We start from the raw sequence: 11764 nt of genomic DNA on the forward strand, positions 1-11764 counted from the left end.
GTTCATGATACAAGTTTCATTTCAAAGCAGGAAGTATATTTGAAAGCATGTGAGCTGTCATCAGGTACTTTTAAGCAATGTAATTCCTTATGCTGGGTTGATCGACTGGGTAACTGATTTATTGCTGCTTACTTTTGGCTCCATAATTAAGTGGGAAGCAATAATTCAGTGACTGCGTCTGCCAGTAAGTGGAGCTCTTTGCTAGTCCAGGGAGGTCTTCACCAGGAGCATTTTTTATCAGCTGTAGAATTGATATTCAATTTTTCTTGAGCCCTATGGCAGCTTCCACGTTATGTTCTGCTTCAGTTGGTTTACAAAATGAGAGGATGATGACCAAAATCAATCAGATTATAAATTATTTTATTTCCATGGAGATTTTGTTCCCTTCCTCTTTGACAGCCAACTGTTGCATCAATTCGCTCTGTTCCTTAAAAGAAAGGAGAGATTTTAATATTTTAATTTTATCTTTATTTTACTTCTTGTGTGTGTGTGTAAGAAACATATCCTCGTATTTTTAATAAAAATGGGGTGGGTTGTTATGACAGGAATTTGGGGAGGAGGGAAGGGTTTCCCATGTTTTTCATACTTTGCACTTATTACTGACCGATGGGCATTTATAGTAATGGTTCATTAGGGTGCAGAAAGTCAACCCAGTTCTGCCATGATCTACTTTGTGCCTTTATAAAAAGCTTACAGTGTAGGAAGGCCTGCTTTCATGAGAACTGGTCTTCCAAGAATCAACTATATCTTAAATTATTTTCTACTGCAAACTGTCTGGGTTAGGAGGAATTGCTAAAGAAAACATCGCTTTCCAGTCACATGTAGAATTCCAGTCACATGTACGCAAGAATTAAACTATATTCAAAAAAGATGACATATTAGGGTTAGTTTTCTAACTTTAACTCTCAAATGAGTCCTCAAGGAAAACAGACTGAATATAACATTACTTTGCTAATCTTGAAGATATCCTTCTTTATATACTTTATTACTGTTAAAGTCTCATTTATTTATGCTGGTATGTGGTTTATCTGGTATGTTACTCCATATATCCTGATAATATTTTATCCTAATTATTTTATGTATACATTAGCTAATGCTGGGTCAGCCAGCTCTCTGAAGGTGGCTCTTTTTGTGTGTAATGTGCGTGCTGCAGTGCTTGTTTTAATTCCCTCTGAGTTTGTCAGTGTTCTTACCGGCCCACAGTCCCAACTGGTATTCTTCAAAGTAGGGCAAGACTACTTTGGCAGGAAAAAGAAATTATTAAATGTGCAGCTATGACAATAAAAAAGGACAAAAAGGAAGATACATTCTAGTGTAGGGCAGGGAAACTGCTCTTTCCTCCTGTTGTGGGGGTGAGTTAAGCAGGGAAATTCACCTCACCTGGGAGATGACTTCTGCCAACTCAACAACTTCGAATTAAAGCTGAAGGGAGATTGCATCTCTGTAAAGGTTTCAAACAGTTAAAATATTTTTCTTAATGCTTCCGATGAATGTCAACTAGTAAATTAATAGCACTATTCACGTTAGTAACTAAAAAAAAAAAAAAAGCCAAAGAAGTGGAACACACTACCAGTGTATAGGTGGAGGCGTAGATTACAAAATGGATTAACATGTTGAAGTTGAAAATTGTATCCAGATCTCTTGTGCCCAAAGCATACTCCATGAGGCCTCTCACTTTTGCAACTTTTGAATTTATTTATGTTTTGAGCCTCAGCTTTCCTCTTCTTTCATTGCCAGGACAGTGTTTTCTGGAAATGTTTTGTAATGTTGTGTGCTTGGCCAGATCTTTATAGCCCTGGGAGACAGATTCAAGTAGAACTTAGAAGCAGATCTTGTTAGAATAAAATCTCAAACTTATTTAATAAGGAAAATTCAAAACAACAAAATAAGAGAAAATGGAACTAAAAAGGGTTTGTAAATCAGTGTCATGTATGACAGTCTTTGCAAGCTGCCAGTTGCTTCTATGATTAGCAGTTGAGTCTCCACAACTTTCTGAGCTGCAGCGAAGCATTCAGGATCCAGCTTCCAGGTCTGCCCACACTGTCCCTGAAGACTCTTGAAATTTCTTCCCCTGAATTTGCTCAGCAGCTCTCCAGAAAAGATGCAGCCTCCTCTCTTCTTCTTCTGACCCACTGACTTCTGAGAAGAATACGACATACAACAAAGAATGCAAAAATTAAATAGCTGCAATCCTCCCCTTGCAGAAGATCCTTCTCACATGGGAAGGTAGAGAGGATCACTGAATCTGGAGAAAAAAGTACCCTTAAACAAACAATCAGAAGGGCTCATAGCTATAGGGAAACTACGAAATGAAGGGGAAACAATGTATTAATGAGATGATAGCTGCTCACACCAGCTTTCTCCCTGTAACCTATTGTGTTTCTCAGCCTCAGCAGAAAACAAAGCTCACCTGTGTTTTCCTTCAGGTCTTCAAGGGATTGATTGTTTTTTGAAGTACAAAGACCTACTTCATTTAGCTGTTAAGGGCTTTCATTGGTGCTATGAAGTCTCACAGATTCCAAAAAATACACCTGTATATCTCTGCAGGATCACATCGTTTTACTGCTGATGCAGCATAGTAAGAGTGTATTTTAGATCACTCCCAGGCAAATCTGGCTTTTACTCCATATAAAAGTCAGGTCTTTAAAACATAGCTCAGTTCAGAAACATACTCTGGGACTGTTGCCTCTTAAAAGCAAGGAAGGCAGTAAATAGTTATGTTCAATCAAAAAAAAAAAAAAAAAAAGCCACAAAGCTTCCCTTAAAGACCACTATGTCAATGCAATGAGCCGTAAGGCTTTGGTAACTTATATTCCTCTCAGTTGTATGTGATTTTGTAAGAGGATGCATTAGTTAACACTAATGAGTCCTTGCCTACACACTCTCATCTTCGTAACTAACACACCAGCACTTGTCTCAGACCATTACAGTAACATTACATCAACCTACATAGCTAACTGTGATTTATTAGACTGCAAAACAAAAGCAATGTAAAAATTGGCTAGAATGGATATTGGGAGAAGAAAAAAAAAAGTCAGACTAATCTCACTTTTTTTCCTTAAAACATGATGCAGACATTCTATCCCAATCCAGATCATTGTATATTCTTTGCTTTACCTTTACACTTAGAAATTCCATCTAGAACAAACCTGATTTTGCAACTGTATTTAAATATGCTCTGACAATATACATGAACATTGCAGGAGGTGTCAAAAGTCTGAAATCCAGATAAGGGCTAACTGACAAACTACATACCCATAAGTCTAAATGTGGAGAAGAGTAACATTAACTTCAGTGGAACAATGCAGGAACTGTAAATAAGAAATGCTTAAGTGCTGTGGTGGATCATTGCCTTTCTGCCATGTTTTACACCAGACTAGCTTTGAATTGAACTGGAAAGATGGGGTAATGGAGCCATCATTCATAGGCAGCCAGGGCACATACAACTTTTTTAAGACAACCACACCTTTGACTTTAGTCAGTGTTGTTGGCTTAAATTAAGTGGGGGGTTATTTTGTAGCTTTATGTCTCCGCACTGTAATCAGGCCTCAAGAGAGACTCAGAAGAAATGTCTGAGTCACTGGAGTCATTTTAAATCACTGTCACTGCAGTAAGTGCTATGAGAGGCAGTAAGAGAGGCAGTAAGTGCTATGGTACAGAAAGCTGCTCCCTGAGCAATCAGGTGCTGAAAAGGGAGTGAAGCAGAAAGCCCTGATTGGCATTAGCGTTCAGCACCAACTTGGCTACTCATAACCAGCTTCCAATTTAAAGGAGGTACAGACCTTACCATAGCCCACTCCACAGGACAGAAACATATATATACCTCAAGAAAAGGTAAAAGAAACAGAGATACGACAGTGACAAATTATTTTGTTATTTCTCTCCTGTTGTGCTGTAAACAGTCCTCAAGTAGCTTGAATACACTGATTTGGTAAGTAGTTTGATGTTTAATCATTATTTTTGTAGGTTAGGCTATCAAATAGGTGCAGTCTGGATATGCTGCAATTGCTGTCAAAGAGAAAAATAATTAATTCCCAGGTATTGCTCATTTGTATCATACAAATCATAGGAAAAATATAATTGGGGTCAGCTTTGGCTGCCCTTTTGAAAATATTCATGTAGGGACTTTTCACAAGAGTTTATTTCTGAATCCTTTGTGAAAGTAAAATAAGTTTACAGCAAATCCAATAAAATAACAGGCTGAATGAATGTTAAATCACAAGGGAAAATGTAAAAGATTTTAAAAGTTTCTATAAGCTTTCCAAGAATATAGTGGAGTTATAAAAAAGAGGACTTGACTGACCTCCAATAAAGTCAGGTAAAGCTATTCATGAACAGATGTAATATTTCTGACTTTAAAAAAAAAAAAAAAAAAAAAATTTGTGGAGTTCTGCTGCTACTTAAACAGTGGTTATGAAAACATGTTCATAACTAGGTAGCATAAGGTGTACTGATGAACAAAAACTCTTTTATATCTATTGCAAAGACCAAACCTGATGTTTGAATTAGATGTCCTTCCTAGCAGACTGAGGGGAGAGTAGGTAGATAGTTATATCCACTGCCAGCTGTATTCCTTCTGTCCTACCTTTTAAGCAGACAGGTTTTTTTGGTTGGTTGGTTGGTTGGTTGGTTGGTTTTGTTTTTTTGGGGGGGAGAAAAAAAAAAAGAAAGAAAGATTTTCTTACTTTGTGAGATAAGGGACTAACAAATGAGCTCTTTCTGCCTTATTAAACATTATTGTGTCATCACCCTCCTCTTATTTTTTTTGTTTTGTTTCGTTTTGTTTTCCAGCTTTGGTACAACGCTTAGAGAATAGATGGAATAAGCAGTGTACAACTTATAAAGCAAAAGAAAAGGTCATTCTGTAGAAATAAATATTGAAAGTAAGTCAGTGGCCTCCTTTATACTGTTCTGGCATGGTAAAGGTCATTAAAGACCCAGAAAGGGTCCCAGAGGTTACCCCTTGGAAAAGGAAACATCTTCACTTAGTGAGCATAGCTCTGCAGTATAGTGTGGAAGGCAGGGGTGGGGTGAAGCAGATCCGAATTCCATCAGAAAACAATGGAGCATGGAAAGAAGAGGAGGAAAGTGGCAACCTTCAGACAGTTCAGGGTAGAAGTGACCCCAAGGCTCAGGGGCCATCAGAAGGTGGAGGTGGAACAGGGACACTTGTGCTCCCCTGCCAGGGCCTGGGAGCTGCAGTCCTGTGACCTGAGTGTGAACCCTCTCTGCCAGCAAGTACTTTGCTGCTATTCCCTTTGCAGGGAATTTTCCTTTGGTACTTCTAGATTTGTATTAAAGCTTTTTGCACCTTTCATCTCAGCTTGCAGAGCTGCAGTGAATTTGTAGTTGAGACTCTAAACTACCTAAAACACTAGGAAAAAAAGTGTTCTTTTAAGCAATTTTAATGTATCTCTCTAGTATGCTGATATCGCCAGGGTGATTGTGTAGTAGACCAGAGAGTATGGAAAATACCAGCCTTCTGTGTTTTGGGAGAGATGGCCTGCAAAATCAGTTTTACTACATTTGTCCCCTTCCAGAATAGTTATTATTGAGAGCTTGTGGCTCTTTGACTCTCCCTAGTGTACGCTTGTGCCTTTCTTAATGTGAGCTACAGAAACTTCAGTCATTACAGACCTGAGGCTGCAAACCTGCATAGACAGAAATCCACACCTATTTTGCATTTCGTTTCCCTCTGTACTGAGTGAGAAAATGAGAGGGCATATCTGAAGAGATACATCTCAGCAGACATGTATCCACAAGAAATAAAATGTCTGTATTCATGGATATAATCCAGAAACATCAGGACGTCTTTTACATGTGCAGTCAGTTTATCTCTAGAGTATGTCTGCAGAGACATACAAGGACCAGGCTTTTTGTAGAAGTTCAGATCCACCACCACAGTTACCTGACTTGCATGCCATTTTCCCAGAAATCCTGTATACACTTCAAGGAAGTGTCACTGAGGGAGCTTGAAATGCTGAAAACCCATTAGTCCCCTAGTAAATCTGCTTTGAAGGCAGTAAGTTCTAATTTGATCCATTGAACTCAGAACAACACTCCCCTGGGCAGGCTGAATTTACAACGCCTCCAACGAGTGCAAGCACAGATCATCACCATGGCCTCAAGGGCTTCAAGGGCTCATAGCAGTGGCACATTTGACTTAGTTCTCAGTTACAGCCAGAGCTTTTTCATTTCGGCTGTACTTATTTTCTTCTTTAAACTGTAATAACATTGAAATTTTGGGAGTTAATCACCCAGGTCAAATTCCTGCCAGTTCTGTTTTAATTCAAGAATGACTGAAGGATGTTGATGCTGTGAAACCTGGTCTGTAATCTAAACAGACCTCAGTTTCAAGCATCAGAATAAATGTCTCTGTCCATCTGGGCTTAACCCTTATCCTTTCCCTCCTGATGCTGCCATGTTAAATTCATCCTTTCTCCCACATGCACCAGAAAGTCTTGGAATCATGTAGCAGGGTCTGTTCTCTTGTCCCAAGTCGCACATAATGTCTGCAGGAGAAAAATGCTGTTGCTCGCTATGGACTGGGGGTCCTGACTTGCCTTCATGTTGTCACTGCTGTGGCAAAAGCCGGTTCTTATTAGTGACACATGAATTTTCAAACTACATTAGCAACTTTATGGCAACTCGCTTCTCTCACAGCTGAGCAGGGATTATAAGTTATTTACCACATCCAGTGACCAATCAAGGGGTGTATTACACTGGGAAAAGAGTTTGGTATAAACAGCTTTCCTGAACCGTCCCAAGTCAGTCTTCAGCCTGTTTCTGGGACAAAGCATTCTAGCTTAGTCCTCATGGCAAAACTACTGACTAAATAATGAAGGAAAACAGGGAACAGTCTCACATAGGATTCATATTTCTGATTCTGAGGCCTTTAGTGCAGTCAAGGGGAAAATTGCTGATCTTTTTTGAGCAGTGTGTAAAATAAATCTGAGAGTTCATTTAGAGATGAGGAGAGTAGACAAGAGTCTACTTGGCATATGGTATGAGTATGACACTTCTCATACTGACCATTTTTGCTTATTCGAGGGGTAAGCAGTCTATTTATTTTTGAAGTTCTTCCACCTCTGCTTTGTTACACAGCAGGGACAACATTTTTTTTCTTGGTTTTGTTTTTTAAAGTGAGAAATGTTCCATAGGTTTTATGCTATCTGTAACTTAGAGGGAGATGGAGATTTATGTGGGATAGTTATTCTCACTGTTAGTTTTGGGGTAATCTTTTTAATGAAATCTTTGTCCAAGAGCCAAATATAAATATGAAGCACTTGTCTTAGTAAATGAAAGTGCAACACCAATGAATATCCTACAGCACATATCCTAGTTTTAAAATCTGAATATCTGAGCATTTTTTTCACCCTTCAGAAAGGTGTAGTCAGCCAGTGGACGAAGTTTTGTCCTGCAGCTGCTGTTGCAGGTAGTTTCTTGTGTAGTAAAAAGATATGATTCCAGTGCTGCTGTAAACTTAATCACTTATGAAGTCATCCAACAAGGGAAGCATCCAGGTGGGGGTCTGTTACAGACCACTGAACCAGGATGAGGAGACGGATGAGGAGTTCTACAGGAAGCTGACAGTTGTGTAATTGTCAGTGCTTGTTCTTGTGGGAGACTTCAACTTCCCAGACATATCCTGGAAGCACAACACAGCCCAGAGAAAGCAGTCTAGGAGGTTTCTGGAGAGCATGGAAGATAGCTTCCTAACACAGCTGGTTAGTGAGCCTACCCAGGGGTGGTGTTCTGCTAGACCTTCTGTTCACAAACAGAGATGGACTGGTGGAAGATGTGGTGGTCAGGAGCTGTCTTGGGCAGAGTGACCATGAAATGGTAGAGTTCTCTATTCTTGGCGAAGTCAGGAAGGGGATCAGTAAAACTGCTGCCTTAGACTTCCAGAGGGCTGACTTTGAGCTGTTCAGGACACTGGTTGGCAGAGTCCCTTGGGAGGTGGTTCTGAAGGGCAAAGGAGTCCAGGAAGGCTGGGTGCTCTTCAAGAAGGAAATCTTAATGGCTCAGGAGCCATCTGTCCCCACGTGCCCAAAGATGAGTTGGCACAGAAGACCAGCCTGGCTGAACAGAGAGTTGTGGCTTGAGCTTAGGAGAAAAAAGAGGGTTTATAATCTTTGGAAAAGTGGGCAGGCCACTAGGGAGGACTATAAGGAAGTTGAGAGGCAGAGCAAGGACAAAATCAGCAAGGCCAAAGCTCATCTGGAGCTCAAACTGGCTACTGCAGTTAAAGATAACAAAAAAGGTTTTTATGAATACATCAACACAAAAAGGAGGACTAAGGAGAATCTCCATCCTTTACTGGACGTGGAGGGGGAACTTAGTTAAAAGAGATGAGGAAAAGGCGGAGGTGCTTAATGCCTTCTTTGCCTCAGTCTTTAGCGGCAAAACCAGTTTTTCTCTGGATACCCTGTACCCTGAGCTGGTGGAAGGGGATGGGGAACAGAATGTGGCCTTCACTATCCATGAGGAAATGTTTTGTGACCTGCTATGGCACTTGGATGTACGCAAGTCGATAGGGAATGACGAATGGGATCCATCCAAGGGTACTGAGAGAACTGGCAGAGGAGCTGGCCAAGCCCCTATCCATCATTTATCAGCAGTCCTGGCTATCAGGGGAGGTCCCAGTTGACTGGCAGCTAGAAAACGTGACGCCCATCTACAAGAAGGGCCAGAAGGTAGACCCAGGGAACTATAGGCCTGTCAGTTTGACCTCAGTGCCAGGGAAGCTCATGGAGCAGATTATCTTGAGTGTCATCACGCAGCACTTACAGGGCAACCAGGGGATTAGGCCCAGTCAGCATGGGTTTATGAAAGGCGGGTCCTCCTTGATGAACCTGATCTCCTTCTATGACAAAGTAACACACTTAGTGGATGAGGGAAAGGCTGTGGATGTGGTCTACATTGATTTCAGTAAGGCTTTTGACACCGTTTCCCACAACATTCTCCTCAAGAAACTGGCTGCTCATGCCTTGAACTGGCATACACTTTGTTGGGTTAAAAACTGGCTGGATAGCCGGCCCCAAAGAGGTGTGAATAGAGTCAAATCCAGCTGGAGGCCAGTCACTAGTGGCATCCTCCAGGGCTCAGTACTGGGGCCAGTCCTCTTTAACATCTTTGTCAATGATCTGGATGAGGGGATCGAGTGCACCCTCAGTAAGTTTGCAGATGACACCAAGTTAGGTGCGTGTGTCGATCTGCTCGAGGGTAGGAAGGCTCTACAGGAGGATCTGGATAGGCTGGACCAGTGGGCTGAGGCCAACTGTATGAAGTTCAACAAGTCCAAGTGCCGGGTCCTGCATCTGGGGCACAACAACCCCAGGCAGAGCTACTGGCTGGGAGATGAGTGGTTGGAAAGCTGCCTGGCAGAGAAAGGCCTGGGAGTATTGGTTGATAGTCGGCTGAATATGAGCCAGCAGTGTGCTCAGGTGGCCAAGAAGGCCAACGGCATCCTGGCTTGCTTAAGAAACAGTGTGACCAGCAGGGCTAGGGAGGTGATTGTCCCCCTGTACTCGGCTCTGGTGAGGCTGCACCTTGAGTACTGTGTTCAGTTTTGGGCCCCTTGCTACAAGAAGGACATCGAGGTGCTTGAGCGAGTCCAGAGAAGGGCGACGAAGCTGGCGAGGGTTCTGGAGAACAAGTCTTACCAGGAGCAGCTGAGGGAGCTGGGGTGCTCAGCGTGGTGAAAAGGAGGCTCAGGAGCAACATTATTGCACTGTATAGGTACATTAAAGGGGTACATTTAGGTTGGATATTAGGAAAAACTTCTTTACTGAGAGGGTTGTTAGGCATTGGAATGGGCTGCTCAGGGAAGTGGTTGAGTCACCATCCCTGGAGATCTTTAAAAGACGTTTAGGTGTTGATCTTAGTGATATGGTTTATTGGAAGACTTGTTGGTGTTAGGTCAGAGGTTGAACTAGGTGATCTTGGAGGTCTCTTCCAACCTAGACTATTCTGTGATTCTATGTGAAAACATTTCTGCCCACGCTGGACTGTAAAGTGACACTTGCCAGGTGGTTTCTGTGTTTGAGTATATCTGCTCTGCCTGTCCCTGTAACTTTATAAATGTAAATGCTGTTGGTCCTGGGCATGAGTCTCCTCTTACTTTCACCACTGACATGTTATAGTATCTCTTTTCATATAAACCAAATTATAGCAGTCAGTGCCATGGAATTACTAACACAGTAGTCTCTGAACTATTAAGGTGACTGTGGTGGCAGCATGGAAACCTAAAGTTTCTACAGTCCACTCTAACATTACACTTGGTAATAATGCTCTTAGAGGAGGTAGAGAGGAATTTCATACTGTTTTCTATTGCCTGTGATTTAAGGTAAGAAGGTCTTATACTGTTGGACACAGCATCTCTTATTTATTGAGTGATTCCCTGCACTTCATATAAATAATTGCTGGAAAAGCATTAAAGTGAAGTTAATTAATCTCTAGGCATATTTAGGCTCTTAAAAATTTCAGGGCAGTTTTGTTTAAAATGCCAAAATGTTGTAAAAGTGCTGTTTTTGAAGTACCACAGACTCTTGGTTATATCCTTTCAAGGATATTCAAAGAAATGTAGCCTACTAAATGTTTAATTTAATAGCTGATCTTTATTTATAGATAATGCATCAATATTATGGTGCTTGCTTCAAAGTTGAGATTTTGTGGTCTTGGATCCTCTGTTTAATAGTATTTTTTCTTTCACTTTAGTGTGAACCATTCATAGGGAAGGCAGCGCAGGTGTCCAGACCCTGTTGGCAAAACACTTCCTTCAGCTTCCCAGGAACCTGGGCTTGTTGGAGACTGGTGTATGTTTGCCTGGGTAGGTGTGTAGACAGTAACAGGCATTGGTTGGGTTGGAAGGCTCAGATGAAACACCATAAAAACATGGTCAGCTTCATTTTATTTCTGCCTTCTGAATGTATAGCTGGGAATAACATGTACTTTGGAGTTGTGCTTTTGGCTTGGTTTTCTGCTTGTTTGTTTGGATTCTTTCAGCTGAGGAAAATAGCATTTGTAAAGTGCAGATACATTTTGAAAAACCACAATAAAATGAAAGAAAATAACAATAATTACAAAGACTGACTAAAAGTCAAAGATAGAGTTGATCAAAGTCATCACCCAAACTTGCTCTGTACTTTTCCTGTGGTGTGTCACAGCTCCTCAAACTGCTGGTCCTGTTTCCTTAACTGTCTTTCTCCATGTCTCTGTCTTTTTGTAGAAGTCCTGAGCCCATAGCTGCATGAAGAAACAATGTACAGACAAACTTTACAAATTCATATTAAACCCAAGGTTCATTTTAGTCTGTAGTTAGTCTGAGGTAATCAGACTGAAAGCATAAAACCTCTTTTTTTTTTTTTTTTCTCAGGCTTCTCTTACAGTGCCATTTTGAGGATCCTGGAATTTTTACCATTTTTAGACTTCTTTGACGGTGATTCCAGGAAAAAATGACAAGTATGAAATTATTGAGAAACTGTAGACTCTGCATCATTGGCCCAAGGGATATGACTAGAGGCTCATAGGAATAATTTAGCAGCTAGTACAAAAAGGTCTACTTAGAGATGTTCAGACTTTGGTACATGGGATTTGGGTTATGTTTGAAGCGGTTGTTGGGTGCACAATAAGCTTGTGACCAGATAATATTAGCTTTACACTGACCTTTACATTTTTAAACTTCATTGATAAGGAAATACCACGAAGATCTAGCTGTAAAAGGGAGTTTGTGGCCTGCACCATTCTGAGCAGTAGTCAAGTA

This window comes from Anas acuta, chromosome 9 (assembly GCF_963932015.1).
Source record: "Anas acuta chromosome 9, bAnaAcu1.1, whole genome shotgun sequence".
NCBI lineage: Eukaryota > Metazoa > Chordata > Aves > Anseriformes > Anatidae > Anas > Anas acuta.